We start from the raw sequence: 23,913 nt of genomic DNA, 5'->3' as shown, positions 1-23,913 counted from the left end.
CATATCCTGTTTTATCAGCAGGGTCTTTGTGATCTTGTGATCTTGTGCCAACCTTCTATATTATCCTGTGACTAAGAATTCCTAACCTCCTGGGAATGCAGCCCAGTAGGTCTCAGACTTATTTTACTTAGCCCCTATTCAAGATAAAGTCACTCTAGTTCAAATGCCTCTGACAACAATACTGATAATGCCAAAAAATAAATTCAAAAGCAAAAATCAACAAACTTCTATAATAGAACTATGATTTGACAGAAAGCGATAGAAACCTTATAAATAATTTAAACAGTTGAGCATGTTTCCTAAGAAAGCAATGTTTCTCTTAAAATGGGTCTTCCCCATTCAATTAGATCAATAAGGAAAGGGTTGAGAAGTAAGTTACAAAACATAATATCAAAAGCAAAATGTGTTCACCTAAAGAGTATTATTTGTAAAATGCTTCATGTTTTCTCCCTTCATGCTGACATGTAATGCTGACTCATAAGGGACCTTGCTATTTACACAAAGCAGCATTCCTATGTAAATGAATGCAAGTGACCTACTTAGTGAATACCAAATAATGCAATGATTCCAGAAATCAACGCAGAAGTAAAAATTGAATAAATCACTTTCACTGAGGTTTACAGACTCTTCTCTTGGTCACACAAGACCTGGAACACAGTAGGTGCTTTATAAATATCTATTGAATGAACATGGTCTTGTCCTATCAAATTTTCTGATGGGGAAAATAATTAGGCATGTGTGTACAGTAAACAGGCAGTAAACACAAAGTTGTACTTTCCCTGTAATAATAACTAAAGAGTCAAATATTCAGAAAAATATTATGATACATTTTCTTCCCCCAGAAAGACATTGATTATTTCTATACTTCAATGAAAAGTGGAAAAGTGAGACAATTTTGTGGAAACTTTAACTATTGGACATTTCAGGAGGAAAGTACTTTTGGCCATAAATTATATATATATTGCTTTATTTCTCCTGTGGAAATTGCAAGGGCATGGAATTAAATTACTTAAGAGTCACAATCACCATTTCTGTTTATGCACATATAAGCAAAGACTAAAGAAAAATAAAGTTCTACCAAGTAGGCGATAGTAATATGAAAAAGTATATACTTTTTTCTAATTTATAAAGGTAGTAAGTGACAATAATCACATATAATGATTTATAGAGTGATTCCTATGGGTAGACATGATGCCAAAAAGCTTTACCATTTAATACTCATGGTGCAGGTAAAGTATTATCTTTATTTCATAGATAAACAGGCTTAGAGGTAAAGTAGGCCTAGATTTTCCTGTTCTTGTGGTAAACTTTCAGAAGAAAAAGGGGTACTTGATGTGTTATCTTATGAGCTGTAAAAATTCCTTAAGCTCTCCTGTTGAATTACATAATCATTGCATAATGTGTAGAACATTGTGTAACTGTGAAAAGATGAAGAAGAATTTCCTATCTTCATGTTTCTACTGTCATATTTTCTGAGCCTGGGAAACTTTCATCCAAACCCTCTTTGCTTCTTTGAGAACAGAAATTAGTTATACATATACCACTGAAGACATTTCCTTAAGATTATTATTTATCTTACCCATTCAACATACTTGAGATTCTGATTTTTGCTGTATTAACTGTATTACTTGCAATCATAAACAAACCAAGTTAAATGAATGTCTTCATACAATCCTATCATTCTAGCCATAAAGGGAAAAGTAATGCCTCAAGAACCAAGAAAAGAATAAAAAATCTTCCCTATGTATTTTTTCTCTAATTTCCTCACTTCTAAAATGAGAAGTAGTCCTAATGCACTGCTCACATCCCAGCAAGGGCCATTCACTTTTCCACATAATTTTTAGAGCTCTCTACAAAGCAATTCAACAGCTAAGGCAATGAAGTCAGTCAGTACAGAATCATAGAACTTGATAATTGCAAGGAACCTTAGAGGTGGAGCCCAATTTCCTCCTTCAACAGAAGAGAGAATAGGGAACCTGATGACAGTAGTCACTCACAGTCACACAGCTGCACACTCTACACTGCTCAAGACTATCCAACATTGTCATGGCTGTGGTCAAGCAGGTAGGTAAACACAAAATAACTGTATAAGCTATATCTGGGTTACAGGTAGTTAACGGGAATCGGTTTAAGTGCTGTGATCAAAGTAAGTTGTTCATTGCGTGCACAGAAATCTTTTACTGTGGTGAAATTCAAATCCTTTGGGTTAGTTTAGAATTAAACCTAAGCATCTGCTACAAGTGGGAGTTGCCTAAGGAAGCATTAACACTTACCTCTTTAACTGAGTTATTTATGGTTGAATGTATCCATACTGCTTAGAAGAAGGTAAGATTTTCTTTAATGAACAGAGCAATTTTAATGAATTAAAATTGCCTTTCCTTTCTGGCATCTCTCCGGTAAAGTTCAACTGTATTCAAGATGAATAATGGTCTGCCACTAGCCCACGTAGTTTTTAATGTGGATAGATTGCTTTCCTAATGGTTCAGTGGTAATACTTCGTATACTGGCAGGCCTCCATACTTGGGTATAATGGTAACACTATACTGTTTTATTATCAGATAATTAGTCATTTTGAGATAGCATGGACTCTTCTCGTTTAATAAATTTTAAATGTGCATCATATAGCACAACCCATAATTATAGGTACTTAATAAGTACTTTTCAGCATGGTGATTTGGGAGTTATGATTACCAGGTGACCAACCAAATAAAGACAACCCAAACGAAATACTGATGTGCTTTAATTCTGTCAAGCTTATATTTATCCTTTTTACCCTTCTATTTCTGTCATCAAGATGAACAATGGAAATTATTCCATAATTAATAAAAATGAATAGTGGATTTATCCTTAGAAATCTGAATTTCTCTATCATACTGTCTTGTTCCAAAACATTCCTAGGACATGCTTTTTTGATTCTTACCAGAGTAGCTGAGCAAGTTCTCACTTATGATTTGTATTTATTGCTCTACCCATTAACATTTCTGAAACAGCATGCATAAATTGAAATATATGCTTTTTTAAACTCATGGGATGTCACTGAAACCAGTGCTTAGCTTGAGTCTCCTTAGCATTCACATCAAAATTTCTGTACCCCAAGAGTCAAACTAGTTTATTTGCTAATGAAGAAATGTTTATGTGGGCAGTATTTCAACATAGGATAATTGCTAATGAACAGCTTGGGAAGCTGACCTGAGCTCCCTCCTGGCTCTTTCATGTCGTATCTACATGCTCTTCATTATGACTATTGTACACATGTGAGGTACGAGGAGTTGGGAAAGTAAAAAGCAGTGAAGGAAAAAAGAAAAGGGCACTGCCCAGTTCAGCTGATACCTATCTAGCTAGTGCAGAAAAAGTTTTCATGTTCTAAGGTGAAGAGTCTGACGCTGAGACAGAATGCCAACTGGTGCACCCCCCTCCTAAGAGTCCTCTTGTAGTTGAGTTGCTGACTCAAGTCAGGAAACAACGTATGGTTCTGAAAGCGATTTTAAGGATACAAATAAAGTAGGGACCCAGAGACTAGAGGAAATAACACTACTTTTTGCCAATATGACATTTAATGTATGTCTATGGTGGTTATAATTTGATAAGAATATTAAAATAAGATTATCTTGAGAGGGATCCTGAGGTTTCTTAAAGTCCTACCCAGAGCTGAATTCTGTCACATCCTTAAGGATTCTGCAAGACTTCATATAGGCATTTCTTTACATTAAAAAAAATGGAAATTTTTCAGCAGTTTTTTCTTTTTTTTTTTCTTTTGAGGCAAGGTCTCATTCTGTCGTCTAGGCTGGAGTGTAGTGGTGTGATCATGGCTCACTGCAGCCTCAGCCTCCTGGGCTCAAGCAATCTTCCCACTTCAGCCTCCTGGGTAGCTGGCGCTACAGGTGTGCCTAATTCTTTTAATTTTTTTTGCAGAGATGGGGTCCCAGTATGTTGGCCAGACTGGTCCCCAACTCCTGGACTGAAGCAATCCTCCTGCCTCAGTCTCCCAAAGAGCTGGGATTACAGATGTAAGCCACCACTCCTGGCCAGGAGGTTTTATTCATAAGTAAATTAACTATATGCCCAGAAATTCTGACAAACAATAATTTTGTGAATAATCATGAAAATATGCCCATAATTGATATAAAGAAAAAGTGACTTTATAATTGCAAGACAAAGCCATAACTAAGGTAAAGGGTTCCTTATTCTTATTCCACTCTGTTGTGTATGACCACGGAAACCAAATAAGGTATGATGTCTAAGCTGCTTTGAGTTGTAAGCACTTCTTTCCCTTTTTGCCTCACCTTCCAGATACTAATTCAGAGATCACAGGTTCTCCTTATCGATTTTTTTTAAAGGTGTGAAAACTAGTTTTTAGTTTTTCTATCCTTGAAGTAGGCCATAATCAAAGTAGAGTTACATTTAGTACACCAGATTCAATAACATGGCTACACATCCCTTTCCAGGAAAGTATACCCCTCTTAGAAGCAGAGTGGACATAGAAATTCCTTGTATACATCTGTAAACTTATCTTTTTCCTCCCTGTCACCTTTTTAAAAATCTTGGTGCATTCTGTTTTTGTATTACAACTGGAAATAAGATTTTGGGGGAGAAAATACTTTCAAAATGTTAAAACAAAAACCTGCACATCTAAAAAGAATCTTTAATACTTAAATTGGCAGGATATCAATTCCCTTTGTTTCCTTAGAATTCCTTTTTTTTTTAGTAGCTGATGAAAATGTTGATATCCACCCATCCATTCAAAATTCAATAAACCTTTTAGGTTTTTTTCCCTTCTGTTAAGTTTAAGCCATGGCCAAGAAAATTTAATAAACTTATTGTATTCCTTTGCAGTATGGTTAGTATGACATTGAATGAAAAAAGGATCTTATATGAGAGTAAATTCTGCCTCTGCTAATCTAGTTAGAAAAATTTACATGATAACACATGGTTACATGGGGAGTCAGTAGCAAATGTGTGTTACAGATTATGTTTGATAAAGAGCTAAGGAAGGAGATTATTGTCATGAGAAAATGCTGTGGAAGATTTAAGAGTGGACCCTGAAGGCTTTGGATGGATGGGCAAAGGGCAAGTAGCAATAGGCAGTGGAGTTAGGTGTGAGCTAAACCGGGAGTCTGTCATACTAGATGCTGTGGGTTGGGTATGGCAGAAAGCTTGTTGGGAGATGCAGGCTAAAGTTGGGCTGTGTGACGCTCTGAAAACTGCAGCAGAGTTCAGGCTATATCTGCACCTCAAGTTTGCAGTAAGTTGTGAGGCATGTGCCCAGTAGTTTGTTACTAATAATTAAAGTACAGGACTGAAATGCATGGCTTACTTTTTCTTTCTTTTTCTTCTTAAATAAACAATAAACTAAATGACACATATTCCATCATGTCCCATGGGTGAGAGATGGGGAAGTAATAACTTGTGCCCCCAGAAAAATGGATAGAGAACTGCTGGATGAAGTCATGAAGGGAACTGAAAGTCTTTGAGCTGGGAAGGAAGACAGAATTTAAAAAGATGTTCACAGAGAAACTTGGTATGCATTATTTGTACCCCAGAGGGCAGATGTGGCAAAAGTTGAATTCCGGATCTCTCGATCCATGCACTGAAGTGTGTGTGTGAACTGCGACTCTTCACAGGAATCATCAGATGGGATCACCTTTAGGAATGAATATGCTCCTGTTCATAGTAAAAGATAGCAAACTGCTAGGCTAATCACAGCATTATTTCAGTAGGGTTGATGTTTGCGGCTCAGAAAATTGTCAGTTTCAATCCTAAAGCATTGCATCTTAGGTACAAGAATATTTTTTGTTTCAGTAGATAAGGCTCTATAAAACTGATCAGAAAAAATCAGTATTGAAGTTAGAACCAAAGACTGTAGACTGTCCCTGCTACTCTAGTTAGCAAAATCAAACAAAGAATTAAAATTTGGGCCGAGTATGGTGGCTCATGCCTGTAATCCCAACACTTCGTGAGACTGAGGAGGGTGGATCACTTGAGGTCAGGAGTTCAAGACCAGCCTGGACAACATGGTGAAACCCCCTCTCTACTAAAAATACAAAAAATTAGCTGGGTGTAGTGGTACATGCTTGTAATCCCAGCTATTCAGGAGCCTAAGGCAGAAGAATCTCTTGACCCTGGGAGGCAGAGGTTGCAGTGGGCCGAGATCACACCATTGCACTCCAGCCTGGGCAACAAAGCGAGACTCCATCTCAAAAACAAAAACAAAAGAATTAAAATCCATTCAATTTTTAATCTCCTTAGAGTAAAGCTTGCCATCACCCCCAAATCAAAACCTGGCAGAAAACATATCAGTGACTGGGCATGGTGGCTCACGCCTATAATCCCAACGCTTTGGGAGGGCAAGGCGGGAGTATTACTTGTCCCAGGAGTTCAAGACCAGCCTAGGTAACACACTGAGACCCCATCTCTACAAAAAAATTAAAAATTAGTCTGGGTGGTGGTGCGTGCCTGTAGTCCCAGCTACTTGGGGGACTGGGCTGGGAGGACTGTTTGTGCCTGGGAGGTTGCAGCTGCAGTGAGCATGATTGCCCCACTGCACTCCAGCCTGGGCAACAGAGTGAGACGCTGTCTCCAAAAAAAAAAAAACCAAAAACAAAAAAAGTCAGTGGTCTTATTTAGACAAATCTCCCATCCCCAGTCGAAAGCAAACTAAAAATGATCTCTATGATGTACAAATAATTTCTAGTTTGTTTTGTTTGAGAGTATTGTTACAGGTGAGAATTTCCAGTAACAATCTAGTCATAGTAAAACATAAAACTCTCGTGGCCATTTAAAACAATAATTTCTGAATAAGAGAGACAGCATGTAGAAATAGAATTCAGAAGGTGGTTTTAGCAGCAATTCAATTTCATTGCACCAATTTTCTTGATCAAATACTCTTCATTTTAAGAAAAAGGTATCATATGAATTTCCAATGAGGCAATGTTCACTTGTTAAATTATTTCAAAATATAACAATGATGAGCCAGGCCTAATGTCATCCGCCTGTAGTCCCAGCTACTCAGGAGACTGAGGTGGGAGAGGCCCTTGAGCTTGAGAGATCGAAGCCAGCCTGAGCAACATAACAAGACCCCATCTCTTGAAAATGAAAAAACATGTAACAATAATGGTAATATAAAAAGTGTACTATAATTCTGAAATGCCTCCTATTAAATAAGAGTAGTTGAGTGACTCTCCTGTCACCAAACTAAACTTTATCTCTTATAGCCTTAAAAATCTATAATATAAATGAAGCATCATTTATTTTCCTAAATATAAAATTTTCTTGGGCCTGAAGTTACACAAGTACAGTTATGGGCTATGTCAGTCAAAGCTGCAGGCATTTTTTTTTTTAAATCTTCTTTTCCAGTCCAGTGGCCTAATGACCATAGACATACAGAATCTCAAGATTGGAATAGACCTTAGAGATCTAGTCTAAACTTTTCAACTTAAGAATTCCTTGCTAAAAAATCCCTGGCTGATGGTCCTCTAATTTCTACTAAATGTAGAAATAATGACTGGAACCTTGAGGTCATTAGTTCCTGATCATATGGTACAGCTGGGCTTCTTTAAAAACTGACCTAAATGCTGAAAGCCACTCATCTTTCCCCTATGGATGACCAGCGCCTTTTCAAACAAACAGGCTACACTTAGAGTTTAATATAAAAATCTGTTTCCTGGTTGTCTTTATCCTAAAGAAGCCTGGAATGTCTTATAACTAATAGACCTATCTGAGAGCTGGAGGCTAAAACTAGAAGTGAAAAAACACTGTCAAAAGGAGATGATTATTCACAATTCATGGAAAACCGGATTTCAGGTTTCTAAGATTAAGTCCAATTCAAACTGAAAATTTTCCTAGATTTAAATCAAAACCAAGAAAAATAACAGCTTGCACAATTATATAAACAAACATAAACATATCCATGTTTGTGAGCACTTTCTCTGTACTCAAGGACTGACATTTATATTGAAGGAGAATCCATTTCTGTTGCAGGTTACCACTACCTTAATATTTATATAGGGTTTTCATTTCCACGAATCACCTCACAGACAACTGAAAATTCCAAAAGCTAGAAAATAAAATGAAGGGGAAAACATGGCATGTTTTCATGTTAACTATTGGATAAATAAATGTACTCTTGTCACTAGTGATTCCCTCAGTATAAATTTTGAAAAGAAACTGGGGAAGCAATGAGAAAATATACCCCAAATACTATTTCTGGACTAGAGAAAATATCTCAGCAGTGATGATCTCATGGTTAGCTCATAAATTGATTTTGTCAGCAAAATTAAATGTACATAAGAAATTAAGCTTGAGAAAACTGGCAGTAATCAGAAGAAATATATTTTTAGTAATGAGTGAAAATGACTTAAACATTGTTTTTACTTATGAGATTATCACCCGATTGCCCAAGAATTCTGAATTTCATTTTGTTCTTAAAAATAATAATATAGGACCAAGCATGATGGCTCATGCCTGTAATCCCAGCAATTCAGGAGGCCTCAGTGGGAAGATGGCTTGAGGCCAGGAATCCAAGGCCAGCCTGGGTAATATGGTGAGAACCTGTCTCTACAAAAAAAACTTCCAAAAATAATATGGCAACATTGTGATTGGGGCTTTCATATTGCTCCTTCAAAATCTGAACTCTCATTCAGTGACATAAGAGGATAAAAGTCTGCAGACACTAGCTTTGAGAACTCTGATAATGAGGACAGCTACAACAGATTCTCACAAACTGAATGACTTCTAACAACACAAATGTATTATTTTAGAGTTCTGGATGTTAGAAATCTGAAATGAGTCTTATGGAGCTAAAATCAAAGAGTCACCAGTGCTGCATTTCTTCTAGAGGCTCTATGGGCAGAATCCATTTCCTTGCCTTTTCCAACATCTAGAGGCCACTTGACATTCCTTGGCTCATGGCCGCCTCCTTCTCCATCTTCAAAATTCATCATACCAAGCTGTTTCCATGGTTACGTCACTTTATCTGACTCTGATCTCCCCGACTCCCTGGTAAGAACCCTGTGAATACATTGGGCCCACCAGACAATCCAGGGCCACAGCCTAGAAGCTTCAATTTTAACAACCCATGTGGTTAGATGTCCCCTACCCAAAGATATTCTGGAATAATCTCACCATCTCAAATTCCTCAACCTAATTGCATCGGCAATAGGTCTTTTGCTATATAAAGTAACATATTCACAGGTACTGGGGATTAAGATGTGCACATTTTTGAGGGACTGTTATTCTGTTTACCACATGGATTAAACTAAGTCGTAAGATCTAAAGCCATTCTTGTACTAAAATGCATAGGAGACCCCTACAGATGCAAATGTTTCATGTCTGTTCCTGGTTTGCCATCTCCAAAGCCAGGTTCTTCCCCTCAAGAAAGCATTTTAGAATCCAAAGGGCGAGAGTCACAGTTACGGAGATTGTCTTTAAGCAACTCATTAACATGTGACTCACAAATAGCACCTGAACTCTTAGTAGTAGTGCATGACTTACTGTATCCTTTACAATGAACCAGGTACCTGTGTTCACAATTTCTAGTATAATACACAATTTACTAAAATTACTAATATGTATTCGATTTATTCTGACTGTCCACAGTTCTAAATTGCCATCTCTTAACACTCCTTTGCAACAACAGAAGTTACTTGGTTTGTAACCATTCTCTTAATCCCAATCTTAAAATATGTACTGCAGGCTACTTCAAGTATGTTTTCCTGTTTGTGGCAATGCAGTTGTTTTATCCTTCCTCTTTTTGGGGTTATGTCTATAAAGATAGGTTTCTACGCAGCAATGGTCAAGTATCAGTCTTCCACCCAGATGGCCTGCTAGTAGCAGCATTTGACACAGATGGCGACTCCTTTTCTGCAATGCTTCCTTCACTTCCTTCCTTTCTCACTATTTTCTCTTGCCTCTTCTCCAACTTCACCATCTATTCTTTTTCATTTTCCTTTGCTGCTTTCCCTTCATCTCCTCAATCCACAAACTCTGAAGATCCCCAGAATTCAATCTGTGGGCCTCTTCTCTTTTGCCCTCCACCATGGGTTCTCACAGAGGGGGATGATTTTGCCCTTCAGAGGATATTTTGAAATATCTGAAGACACTTTTGGTCTTTACAAGTGGAAGGGAGTTGGCTACTGGCAGGTGGTGTGTAGAGGCCCTGGATGCCACAAGACAGCCCTCTACAACCAAAGATTATCCAGCCCCCAGAAAAGCCAATAGTGCTAAGGTTGAGGATCCTGAACAAAAGAAATATGGAGACAGAAATTAAGAAAAGAGAAACTGGAAAACTCAAGAGAGTATAGGCAAAACTGCCTCAAAAGTATGTTCACTGACTGGGGTGATACCACTTATGCCTCAGACACGGTCAGGCTAAATTGCTTCAAATTGATTCCAAGCACAGAGAAAATAAAGCAAGCTTCTTGTTTCAAGTGAGGAGTTCAATTTAAAACTGAAAACAAAGTAACAACCAGTGAGTCAGTATATTACTCTCTTCACTGTTCTAGAATTAGGTTCACTTCTGACTACCATGGGCCATGTCCAGCTGCATCCTGAAGGCTGGTAGATTCAATTCTTACAAATCTTCATCTGCTTCAGTGCCTCTCCTGCGTGAAGCTCATCTAGAACTTCTTTTAAAAATATATCTCCAGAGAGGAGAAAAAGGAATAATTTTTTTTTCTTTTTGAGACAAACTCTCACTCTGTCGCCCAGGCTGGAGTGCAGTGGTGAGATCTCAGCAACCTCTGCCTCCTGGGTTCAAGTGATTCTCCTGCCTTAGCCTCCCAAGTAGCAGGGACTATAGGAACACACCACCATGCCCGGCTAGTTTTGTATTTTTGGTGGACACAGGGTTTCACCATTTTGGCCAAGCTGGTCTCAAACTCCTGACCTCAAGTGATCCACCCGCCTCAGCCTCCCAGAGTGCTGGGATTACAGGCGTGAACCACCGTGCCTGACCAGTAATCTTAAATGAATAGAACCAGACTTCATGGTAACTGCCAAGACACCACCCCGCTAACTCCACACAGAGTTCAAATTCTTCTTGAAGTAGAATTTTAGTTATTCCCGTCATTTCTGTTAACCACTTTTATAAGATAATTCCATGATAACCAATATTAACTTCACCCAGGATGGGACAATGTTACCACTCTTCTACTCTGTTTCTACATTTTCAACTTTTTTAGATTCCACATATAAATGAAATCACACAATAACATTTCTTTTTATGCCTGGCTTACTTCACTTAAGATATCTTCCAGGTTTATCCACGTAGTCACAAATGATAGAATCTCTTTTTTAATGCAAAATAAAATTCCATTATATCACAATTTCTTTATCCATTCATCTGTTTACAGACACCTAGGTTGATTCCATATGTTGGCTGCTGAGAATAATGCTACAGTGAACATGGGGATACTCTCATATTCAGTCTGAAAATTTGATATCACCAAAGTTTTCTATGATGTACACTTTAAAAAAATTGAGAGTAGGCCAGACGCAATGGCTCATGTCTGTATTCCCAACACTTTGAAAGGTTGTGGTGGGCAGATTGCTTGAGCTCAGGAGTTTGAGACCAGCCTGGGCAACCAAACCCCTTCTCTACAGTAAAAATTAGCCAGGCGTGGTGGTGGGTGTCTGTAGTCCCAGCCACTCAAGAGACAGAGGTAGGTGAATGGCTTTAGTCTGGGAGGTGGCAGAGGTTGCAGTAAGCTGTGATCATGCCACTGTCCTCCAGCCTGGGCCACAGAGGAAATTTCAAAGTAATTAATTAAAATTAATAAAAATTAAGAGCAGCAATAGCTCTATTTTCAGAAGTATTGGAACTGTAATAGGTGGTACTGGCCGAGTGCAGTGGGTCACGCCTGAAATCCCAGCACTTTGGGAGGCCGAGGCAGGTGAATCACTTGAACCCTACTGGTAGAGGTTGCAGTGAGCTGAGATTGCACCAATGCACTCTAGCCTGGTGACAGAATGAGTCTCCATCTCAAAAGAAAAAAAGAAAAAAAGAAAAAAAAAAAGGTGGTATCACATGATAAAGTATATCAATTGAGATGGACAAAATCAATTGCACTGTTTTCTAAATCTTCTAACAAAATATTAATCATCTTTATTAGCTACTCACAGGCCTTTGCTCCCCTAATTAACATGCTGCGAGTCACTAATTCTCCTCTGAGGATTGTGCACAAAGCTAAACCAGTTCAACAGGAAGCTGCGCTCCTGCTTGTGCCTGTCATCAGTTTCTACATGGGAAGCAGAGTAAAACTGGTCAGATAGTGTCCGGAGCTGGTTTAGGAGTCCTTTATAGCTTAGAAGACTTTTATCTATCTTTTTACATCATTCCCCACAAAGACTTTCACTTTTTTTTTTTCTTTGCCCCTTCACAGGGTGAAAGCCAAAAAAAAGAGAGGAAGAAAGACCTTTTGGTGAAAAATCTTAATGAAAAAAAAAATCTCAAGATCCCTCAGAAAACAAGAAAATTAAGTCCACAGCTCCCATTTCTTCATAAAGTGAAAGGGAACTTTATTTTATTATTACAAGTTTCTCTCTACTGCCAGGTTGTGAGACAGAAGAATAATTTCTCCTTTATTTGCATGTCAGGTGAATTGCTGAATGTGACTATAGTATGGCTGGGATTTATCAAGCATGGATTCCCAGAAAGGAGATTCTCAAAATCACAATGCCTACAGCATCCTTTTCTTCAGTTTCAAAAAGAAGGAAACATGCTTAGGGAGAGAAAAGTGTGTGTGTGACTCAACATTCCTTTGAAAGTCAGGTTAATTTGTCTTCCCCTATTCCCAAAGCATGCTCTTTGAGAATGCATTATGGGGAAATGCGTTCTTCAGATTGCTCATGCTGGCATGCACACACCGTGCGGATAGGTAGCAATCGCTCTGGATAGTAAACCCGAGCCTTTGCTTTTCTTGTCTTTTTTCTACTTTGCTTGTTTGTCAAGACTGATTTACTAACCACCAAGATTTGAGAGTAACAATGGTTTCCTACCAAAAGAAAAAAAATAAGTAAAAAAATAGATTTGGCAAGTATTTACTCAAGATACTTCTTGAGTCTAAGGCCTTTTTTGATCAATTTGAGGAATTCTAGATGTCTGAGTGTGATAACAACAGTTTAAAAGTATTACCGAATATCCATGGGTTGCAGCTCTTCACGTAGCTCTCCTATGGGAACTTGATGCTCCATTATAGACAAACAGTTGGGTCCTGACTTCAAACTACTATGCATTGTTCCAGGCCATGAAATTAAAATGTGTTTCAGTTTGGTCAAAATAGTAATTACTTTTGAAAAACTGTGCACTTACTATATTCTAGGTACCGTTCCACGTGTTCTGAGCACTTGGGATTCAACCACTACCTTGTATACCAGGAATGTTACACTTCTCACTGGTTCTTTTCTTTGTTTTTGAAACAGAGTCTTGCTCTATTCCCCTCCTCCCCCACTGCCCAACCCGGCTGGAGTGCAGTGGAGCGATCTTGGCTCACTGCAACCTCTGCCTCCCGAGTTCAAGCGATTCTCAGCGCTTAGCCTCCCGAGTAGCTGGGATTATTGGCGCCTGCCACCACGCCTGGCTAACTTTTGTATTTTTAGTAGAGACAGGGCTTCACCATGTTGGCCAGACTGGTCTCGAACTCCTGACCTCAGGTGATCCACCCACCTCAGCCTCCCAAAGTGCTAAGATTACAGGCCTGAGCCACCGCACCCAGCCTCAGTTGGTTCTTAACAGTAGTAGTTTTTACCATCTGGCTAACATGGTGAAACCCCATCTCTACTAAAAATATAAAAAAATTAGCCAGGCATGGTCGTGGGCGCCTGTAGTCCCAACTACTCGGGAGGCTGAGGCAGGAGAATGGCATGAACCCGGGAGGCGGAGCTTGCAGAAAGCCGAGATCACACCACTGCACTCCAGCCTGGGTGACATAGCAAGACTGTCTCAAAAAAAAAAAAAAAGTAGTAGTTTTTGTCATCCCTTCGTCCTCTCACACCCCATCACTATTTCTGCCAGTTAAACATATAAATCACTTACACTTGCAATTCACTTTGTCTCCAATAGAACATTCCTTTCTTTAGGTCACATTCATAAGGCTTAATTTTTGGACATAGAAATCTATAAGAAAGGTCTCCAGAGAGTACTTTCCAAAGTCACTACATGCTTGAAGTTGACTGCTCCTTTTCCATCTAGTGTTTGCCTACTTTGCTGTATACTGGCAGCCGTAACCCTTGACTGCTCAATGGCAGGACATGCTGTAAGAGCTCAGGCATACTACACGGTTGTTTTGTCTTTGTGTCTTCCCACTTAGACTCACTTATTCTGTATTTCCAGCTGTCCAAAAGGACAATGGCCCTTTGCTTCAGAATCCTAAAATCTGATATAGAAAAACTGTTGAGGACACAAGTGTGCAAGACTATATAAAAGGAAATGTAAACATTAAATAATATGAAGTCAAGGTTGTTATGTAGTATATAATCTTCACTATTAGTCAACTATCTTGTTTATTTAAAAATGAATGGCATTAATGTTATATGGTAGATTCTAGGCTCTACAGACTGTAGGAATTTTAACAGATTTGGCATCATCTCTAAGATGTCCAAAATGCTTTTCTTTTTTTGTCGTTTCTGTTTTGAAACACAGTCTGGCTGTGTTGCGCAGGCTGGAATGCAGTGGCACAATCTCAGCTCACTACAACCTCTGCCTCCTGGACTCAAACCTTCCTCCCAAGTAGCTGGGACTATAGCTGCATGCCACCACACCTGGCTAATTTTTGTGTGTTTTTGTAGAGATGAAGCTTCACCATGTTGCCCAGCCGGGTGTCAAACTCCTGAGCTCAAGCAATTCCACCCACCTTGGCCTCCCAGAGTGCTGGGATTACAGGTGTGAGGCACTGTGCCCAGCCCCAAAATGCTTTGACATGGTTCAGATAGTTTCACCTCTCCCTACTCCTCTGGAATCATGTCATAACTTTCCCCTGGGACACCCTGTGCTACAACTATACTGTCATTCTCAAGACATCACGCCCCTTTGTCCCACTTTCCTTCGCACGTGCTGTTCTTGCTACGTTGAATGCCCTTCCCATGCAACCTTGTCATTTTTTATGATCACTGTGAAGATAATCCCTGACCGCTTCTAGGTCAAGCTGCCTATCTCTTCCTTCATCACCACTGTGCTTTCTGTATATCTTTTTCTTACCTACTGTAGCACTTGTCTCTTTGTATTTTACACACAAGTTAACAAATCTGGCTTTCCTTTGAAATCCTGAAGGGTACAGATTGTGTCTTACTCAACTTTGTATGCCCAGGGGCTTATGTCTTTCCCCAACATATGAATTAATAAATGGCCTATTGGATTTTTAAAATCTTGTGTTTTGGACATACTTTTAAGAGGGCAAATGCACTATTGAAGACTAAATAGAATAACTGATGCTCAAGTCATCTATGAAACTCTGCTTCAAACTCACTTGATTCTTAATCTAAACAATAAAAATTGTATTTTCTTATAGCTCTTTTCCCTTAGGAGCAGAAAGAAAACTACAAATTAAGATAGGTAGTTTAAATCTTGAAGTGATTTAAATTATTCATTCAGCAAGTATTAATTGAGTGCCAACTGTGTGCTAAGCACAGTTCTAGGCTCCGGAAATACATCAGTGAACAAAACAGACAAAAAACCCTGTCCTCGTGGATGGAGGTTTCAACCCTGGAGAGAGACAATAAATAAGAAAATAAGTAAATTATATAGTATGTTAGAAAATTACAAATATTATGGAAAGAAAAAAGCAAGTGGGTGCAGGTGGAAAATGGGATGGAGAGTGAGAGACAGAGCACAGTGTTAAACAGGGTGCACACTGGGAAGGTGAATGTGAGCCAAGACTGGAAGGAAGTGTGGGAATGAGCCACTCTGGGAGGAAATGCATAAGGCAGAGAGCAATAGTCAAGGTAAGAACTATCTTCAAAGGTAAAATTTACCAGATTCTACTGATTTTGTCTTTGGAAAATTCAACATATTGAGATGTCATTTGAGCATGTATCTATAAATGTGTATCTGGGCAATAGTTCTCCTTTCAGTAACTTTTCAGGTAAATACAGCTAAGTTTGCATAGTCATAAATATCATGCACGAAAAATGAGCATGAAAGCGTCCAGACTATGGTAAAGAAGGTTTGTTCATTTTTATCAATAACTAAAATCTTCTCTAAAAGATAACTATAAATCTTAGTTACCAAGAAATCCCAGTTTCTGCTACTGCCTCTTGTGAGTTAAACTAGACAGTCTGTAGACAGATTAGAAGGTACCACAGTAAAGTCTTGAATTAAAATAGGTTTAGAGCTTGACACTAGAGAAGAATTTATTTAATCTTTCTTCATAAAGAATGTGTATGGGGCCAGGCGCGGTGGCTCAAGCCTGTAATCCCAGCACTTTGGGAGGCCGAGATGGGTGGATCATGAGGTCAGGAGATCAAGACCATCCTGGCTAATGCAGTGAAACCCCGTCTATACTAAAAAATACAAAAAACTAGCCGGGCGAGGTGGCAGGCGCCTGTAGTCCCAGACACTTGGGAAGCTGAGGCAGGAGAATGGCGTAAACCCGGGAGGCGGAGCTTGCAGTGAGCTGAGATCCAGCCACTGCACTCTTCAGCCTGGGCGACAGAGCGAGACTCCGTCTCAAAAAAAAAAAAAAAGTGTATAACCAGAAATACCATTCGACCCAGCAATCCCATTACTGGGTATATACCCAAAGGATTATAAACTATTCTATTATAATGAATGTTTGCTTATTGCGTATGTATGTTTACTGCAGTACTATTCACAATAGCAAAGATATGAAACCAACCCAAATATCCATTAATGATGGATTGGATAAAGAAAATGTGGTATATATACACCATGGAATAGTGTGCAGCCATAAAAAGGAATGAGATCATGTCCTTTGCAGGGACATAGATGAAGCTGGAAGCCATCATCCTCAGCAAACTAACACAGGAACAGAAAACCAAACACTGCATGTTCTCACTCATAAGTAGGAACTGAACAATGAGAACACATGGACACGAGGAAGAGAACAACACACACTGCGGCCTGTGGTACAGGGAGCGAGGGGAGGGAGAGCATCAGGACAAAAAGCTAATGCATGTGGGGCTTAATACCTAGGTGACAGGTTGATAGGTGCACCAAACCACCATGGTACACGTTTACCTAAGTAACAAACAGGTACATTCTGCACATGTATCCTGGAACTTATAAAAAAAAAATGTGTTTATTGTTCTTTCAGGATTTCCTCTTGCAAACCCAAACCTGAATATACATAAGCAAAGGCTAGTTCTTGAAGGAACTGCCAGGATTACTCTCAACTAGACAGATTTTCTACAAGCACATTAATTCTGCTTCACTGGCCAACTCCTTTTAGGTCCAAGTCGAAAAAAAGTATAATGATTTCTGACAAGGACAAAAAAATAGGCTTTCAATTTTCATCATGAGTCAGCAGGGAAGGACAGGACATAAGTGACTTTTTAATGTATGTTTCTGTAAATGAACATATAGAAAAGTAAAACCTAATGGTAATGTGGAAATCAGAATTTTTGAAAAGAAGGCAAATGAAAGGAATAAATATTACTTTTAAACTAAAATAAAAAGGCATTGAGTGATTTTTATTTTTAAAATATACTCTAACAACTACCCATTTCCATTTTTTAAACAATAAAGCCTTTTACTCCAATGGTTCAGTGAGTCGAGATGAAGTTTTCAATTTTCAGCTGAGTAATAACATTATATACTTATAAGCTGATCTCAATTTTAGGAAATCATCATTAAATAGAAACATAAACATTTCAAAGATTAGATATTGTTGTTTCTTTAAAAACATAAACACTTTTTAAAAAAGTCTTTCTACATTTCCCTACATGTTTCCAGAATATCTTCGTATCTTTATAGAACTCAGTGGCTCTATGAATGGAAGACCAAGATAATATACATAAGGAAGGGGATGGATAAAATTTAATTTTCCTTATAAATTAATAAAACTTAATTTTATTTACTCTATTAGAAAGATAGGGATTTAGGCCAGGCATGGTGGCTCACACCTGTAATCCCAGCACTTTGGGAGGCTGAGGTGGGCGGATCACCTGAGGTCAGGAGTTCGAGACCAGCCTGGTCAACATAGTGAAACCCCATCTCTCTTTAAAAAAATAAAAAAAATTAGCCAGGCATGGTGGCATACGCCTGTAGTCCCAGCTACTCAGGAGGCTGGGGCAAAAGAATCACTTGAACCTGGGAGGTGTAGGTTGCAGTGAGCCAAGATGGCGCCACTGCACTCCAGCCTGGGTGACAGAGCAAGACTCCATCTCAAAAGAAAAAAGATAGGGATTTGGTTTATAGGTGATTATTTTCTACTTGTATTTATGTGGGTTACAAAAAGAATGTTTTTATTACTTTTATAATAAAAAATAACATGTAAATTTTAGTCAGAGTAAGAGAAGGGAGAAAAGGATTGGGAGCAAGAATTAGAGACAGAGAAAAACTGATTTGGCCCCAGTGATGGTAAAAAACCAAAAACTATCAAATCTTTTTTTTGTGAGACAGGATCTCTGTTCCCCAGGCTGGAGTGCAATGGTATGATCTTGGCTCCCTGCAACCTCCACATCCCAGGCTCAAACAATTCTACCTCAGCCTCCAAAGTAGCTGGGACTACAAGCATGTACTGCCATGCCCAGATAATTTTTGTATTTTTTGTAGAGATGAGGTTTCGCCATGTTGCCCAGGCTAGTCTCGAACTCCTGGACTCAAAGCCGATCCACCTGCCTCACCCTCCCAAAGTGCTGAGATTACAGGCATGAGTCGCTGCACCCGACCCTCAAATCTTGGCCTGAGTGGAGCGGAGTAAAACAAGGGAGGGGGCAAAGCTTGGAATTCCCACTAATGACAAATCAGTAACTGAATTTTGCCCCTCTTTGACTTTTGGGAGGCCTCCCAAGGAAGTATACATATGGAGGGTAGTGAAAAATTGGATGCCAATTTCCTCCAAACTTCTAATATACTCTCTGGTGTTATGGAACAAATTTAAGAGGATTTGAAGGTGCTAGTCTTCTAACAACCATATGTACACACACTCACATTTTTGAACTAAGCATTTTTACCAGCTAATCTTATGTGTTTCTCAAAATGGTTCACTGACCACCTGCAACAGAACCGATGAGGTGCTTGCAAAGACAGATTTCCTCTTCCCAGACTTTCTCAATCTAGAAGAGTAACCATAAAATGTGCACTGAAGTAAGAGTCTTAAGAGATCTTAAAATTTGAGCTTGAGCCACTATTTCATGCTTTTATCATGATGATTTAGCTACCTATCTTCAGCCACTCTCATCCAGAATCCTTCAGGACTCTTTGATTTCCTATCTCAAAGATGACATCACTTTGATAACATGCATATCAAAATTAATTATATCCTACAAAAAAAAAATCCTACAATAAAATACTTCTGGCTAATATTGTAATTACAAAAAAAAAAAAAAAAAATCAGTGCATTAAAAAAAGCAAAGACTTTGAAAAGAGAGGAAAAGGAAAAGTAGTAGACCATCTCTTCTACTCTACACTAAGAGACACAGGATATATGCACCATTGTTGCCACAATACCATGCCTCTAAGAAGGTAAGCCTGGCCAGGTGCAGTGGCTCACGCCTGTAATCCCAGCACTTTGGGAGGCCGAGGTGGTTGGATCACAAAGTCAGGAGTTTGAGACCAGCCTGACCAACATGGTGAAACCGTGTCTCTACTAAAAATACAAAAATTAGTCGGGTGTGGTGGTACACGCCTGTAATCACAGCTATGCAGGAGGCTGAAGCAGGAGAATCACTTGAACCCGGGAGGCAGAGGTTGCAGTGAGCCGAGATCCCACCATTGCATTCCAGCCTGGGCGACAGAGCAAGACTCCGTCTCAAAAAAAAAAAAAAGAAGGTAAACCTATGTCTCACTAAGCTCCTAAAGCTTCTCCTCTATGGGAGAGTCTAAGAAAAACATTAAATTAATCTAAAATTCCTTATCCTTTTAAAAGTAAAACTGAAACTTAGGGATAACATTTATTTTTCTTCATAAGTTATGAGTTACATCAGGTGAAAAATAGTTTTCCAGGCTTTGAGGATGATCGTTTAATGACAGAAATCAAAGATATTTACTTAATAAAACTTTTCAAAGCCTTTTGGTTTATGGTACAAAATTTTACTGAATTATCTATCATGACTAAGAAGAATTTATCTGGGCTGAGAATAAGGAGACTTTTGATTCATTCATTCTTGCATACAACAATTCAGTAAATATTTATTAAGGGCTAACTATGTCCTAAGCATTGAGAATAGTTAATGAAACAGACACACTCCTTGCACCCAGACATGTTTTGGGGGAAAATAGACAAGTAAACAGAAAAGCAGGGTACTAAAAATAAGCAAACAGGCTGGGCACAGTGGCTTACACCTGTAATCCCAGCACTTTCGGGGGCCAAGGCAGGAGGATCGCTGGAACCCAGGAGTTCAAGACTGGCCTGGGCTACACAGAGAGACCCTGTTTCAAGAAAAAAAAAAAAAGTCAAAAGTGCAATTAGGAAACATATAGGAGGCATGGTAACCCCATCTTGTTGGGTCAGAGAAGGCTTTCTGGAGGCATATTCAGACAGGACGAGTATAAGCCTGGTAAAGAAAGTGAGAGGCAACAGTGTGGGCAAAGAGCCAGAGGCATGAGAGAGAAAGCACATTCAAACAACTCTAAGAAATTTAGAGTACTTGACCTTCAATTACAAAGTGGGAGAGTGTTGAGATGAAGGCGCAAGAAGTTAAGTGGAAGCAAGATCATGAGGACTCTTATAAGCTATGTTAAGACGTTTCTTTTTCATCTTAAGAGTAATGGGTAGCCATTGAAGGTTTTAAATGAATGAAGTGACGTGGTTGGATTTGTGATATATAAAGATCACTCACTGATGAAATGAAAGCTGGAACTTGAGTAAGTCTGGTGGGAATGGCACAGGTTTTAGACAACAGCAGGGCTTGGAGGTGAGGATAAGGCAGGCGTCATGGGCAGTGTGGTTACAGGAAGTTCCTGCATCTGTACCCTCCCAACTGGAGCGTCATTTCAGAGCAACTGGTTAAATGTTTTGCACATATGGGTGTATGAAGTTCATTGGGTGCCTTCTGCAAACAATTTCACTCAGACACTTATCTGTGAGCATAGGGGTGACAGCAAGGTCTAATATTTCCTCATTTGTTTTGGTGCTTATCGTGTTCTTAGATATAAAATTATGCTCCTCCCACCATGTGTCAACTACCAACATGCAACAATGTCAGTTTCAAGACTGAGAAAACAGCCATCCATGTTTCCAACCAACAAGACAGAACTTGTAAAGGAAAGTTCTCAGCTCCCTTGGAACATGTTTTGGAAGATACAAGAAAAGCTGGACTGATGAGGATAGATAAGTATGTAACTGAGCTACTAAGATTTTAGGTGGGTGCACAAGTTGTTGTGGTTTTGCCATTACTTTTGCATCAACCTACACAGTCGGTACTCAAAAGCAAAATAAACTTTTCAAAAGGACAGGATTATCTTGCTTTACGTAGCAGATTTAGTCCAGAAAAATTATGTATAAATCTTTTTTTCAAAAAACTAAATTGTATTTTGAAAACATTTGGGGAGCTTTCCTATTTAAGAAAAATTAATTATTTTTAAGAATCAAATAATTGTTATTATTTTATATATTTCTCAAGGGATGCACATCTACACTGGATTGCTTTCTCTTCTTACCAGCTGAGAAACAGTGTGTTCCCTAGTGTCATCTGTCACCTCCTAAAAAGTCCTTGAGTCTCTCAAGAGATGCCTTAACACCAGGACAGATGTTATAGTTAAGTGATACACCCCACAAGATGTTCTTTGATTGGAACCCTAGCTTCACTGGACTGGGTCAATTGTGAGGCTAAGTATGGCAATATGACTGAATGCCCATCCATGACACTGATTTGCCTTGCTCCTTTTCAGAGATTAGTCTGAGATGAAGCTATGGCAATGATTATGAAAATAGAAGTGGCCACGTGGGGCTTCTGGGAAAGGTTTTTAAAACATGTAGACTTGTCTGCATGTCCCTTTGGAGTTTTATTTCTTTGCTCTTCTCTTTTCTTCCTAGTCACAAACCTGATGCCTGGCAGCAACCATCTTATAGCCATGGGGCAGCACGCATGAAAAAGAAAGAAGGAAGTAAAAGATGAAATCAGCTTAGTTTCCTGATAGCATCATCCAGCTGCCTTGTCAACTCTAGATTGTGTGCTCTAGACTTCTGTTGAGTGAAACAAGGCAATTCCCGTACATGATTAAGATTCTATTTGTTGATTTTTTCATTATTTCCAGCCCAACACAATCTTTTTTTTTTTTTTTTTGGTGAGATGGAGTTTTGCTCTGTCACCAGGCTGGAGTGCAGTGGTGGATCTCAGCTCACCGCAACCTTTGCCTCCTGGGTTCAAGCAATTCTGCCTCAGCCTCCTGAGTAGCTGGGTCTACAGGCATAAGCCACCACGCCCAGCTAATTTTCGTATTTTTAGTAGAGATGGGGTTTCACCATGTTGACCAGGATGGTCTCGATCTCTTGACCTTGTGATCTGTCCACCTCAGCCTCCCAAAGTGCTGGGATTACAGGCATAAGCCACTGCACCTGGCTACCCAACACAATTTTAATACCCTGAATTTCAATTACAACTTCTCTGAATGTAAGGCACCAAGTTCTGTTGCTACTAACAGTATGTGGGATTCTGTGGTGATTTATTAACATGGACTACAACTAGCAAGCCAATTCCTCTAAAATGTAAATATATTTAAAGTGACATTTGTAGAGCCTCCCTCCTCTATTGAGCTGCTGATCTGTGGGAGCTCTATCAGTACCATAAGATAGCAGGGAAACAAAACCAAAAAGCCATCCGATACTTCCTGGGCATTTTGGCCGTAATTATTCTCATTTAATTAAGCTTGAATGACCAAGTATTAAAAATGACTGAACCAAGGACGCTAAAGCAGAACCAACAGTAGCCCAAGGAAAAGTAACTTCCCAGAAAAATATAAGGACAATGTTCTGTGAACAATTTTAGGCAGATTAAAGTGACATAGTAATAAGCAGTATTAAACCAAAATGTTCACCATCATCCATCCGGCCGGGTATTGGATAGTTGCCTTTAAGCAAAACATATCATGTGGGCTGAGCACTGCAATAGCCGCAGTGCTTACTCAGAAGCTCAACCTGTCTAGCAGGCTCCAGGGTTCTCAGACTAGCTTTTATGCACATGACCATCAGTCATTTTAGGATATCAAAGACAGCAAATTTATATCTGTTCATGGGTCTGTATTTAGGCATTTAAATGCATATAAATATAGGTAAGTACGCATTTTTTTCAAGGAAACATTATGGAAGTTTAACACATTTAAAGATCATTAGATATTCAGTCTAACTCCCACTCCTATATAAAAGCTCTGGCTGCACTAGTTTATTTGAATATAAGAGAATTTTTTATAGTTAAGGAAGCCTCCTAAATTATAAATGACTGTACTATATGTAAGGTCTGCACCTTGGACATTGAACTGAAAATAATGAAGTACTTAGGAAATATCTGTTGCATTGATGTTCCAATCCCTGTTGCTTCGCAGTATGATATTTACACTGAGGGAAACGGAGTTACAGAGAGGTGGGACACCTTTCAGGAGTCACCAGAAGGGCTAGAAGAGTTTGGGATGCTGAAATCCAGAGTTGTGTGGATTATTTTTTTAATCTGAACTATTCAAATTATCTGTTTATATTGATCAAAATTGGCCACAGAATCTCCAAATCCTCAAGTTCACATTAAGACAAATAGGCAGACTTTTCTCTAGAAAACTAAACAGCCTCTTTTATAAACAGGAGTATTTTT

The 23,913-nt window shown here is 39.0% G+C and overlaps 1 protein-coding gene across 1 annotated transcript in view; it reads right to left on the bottom strand.

Annotated features, from left to right (window-relative positions):
- Nucleotides 1-23,913, bottom strand: part of ELOVL6 (ELOVL fatty acid elongase 6) — a 153,135-nt gene that overhangs the window by 53,702 nt on the left and 75,520 nt on the right. The gene's annotated exons all lie outside the window — the stretch shown is intronic.

Source organism: Papio anubis, chromosome 3 (genome assembly GCF_008728515.1).
Source record: "Papio anubis isolate 15944 chromosome 3, Panubis1.0, whole genome shotgun sequence".
Taxonomy (NCBI): domain Eukaryota; kingdom Metazoa; phylum Chordata; class Mammalia; order Primates; family Cercopithecidae; genus Papio; species Papio anubis.
The sequence above is the reverse complement of the archived record's forward strand: the minus strand, read 5'-3'. Positions and strand labels throughout refer to the sequence as shown.